Below are 286 nucleotides of genomic sequence, written 5' to 3'. Positions count from 1 at the left end.
TATATATATATATATGTATATATATATGTGGGAGTAATTTCTTATCACATCATTTTTCATAACCAAGAAAACTATGACTCTGCAGCCTCTTGGACATGGTCTTGCTACATAAAGGAATGGTGAGGAATAACTTGGTACTTTTTATAGTACTTGTTTTTCCACTTTGTCATTTTCAGTAGTTTCTCAGAAGTAAAAAATTGCAGAATATCATCCATCTTCACTCCCTTTTTTCCCTGAAATCTTTTGTAAAGAACTTTATTACTCCCTGCTCATTCTCTTCCTCGCT

The sequence above is a fragment of the Callorhinus ursinus genome, unplaced genomic scaffold (assembly GCF_003265705.2).
Source record: "Callorhinus ursinus isolate GAN/ISIS: 27379988/994484 unplaced genomic scaffold, GSC_fseal_2.0 scaffold12, whole genome shotgun sequence".
Lineage (NCBI taxonomy): Eukaryota > Metazoa > Chordata > Mammalia > Carnivora > Otariidae > Callorhinus > Callorhinus ursinus.
Note: the sequence above shows the minus strand (reverse complement) of the source record.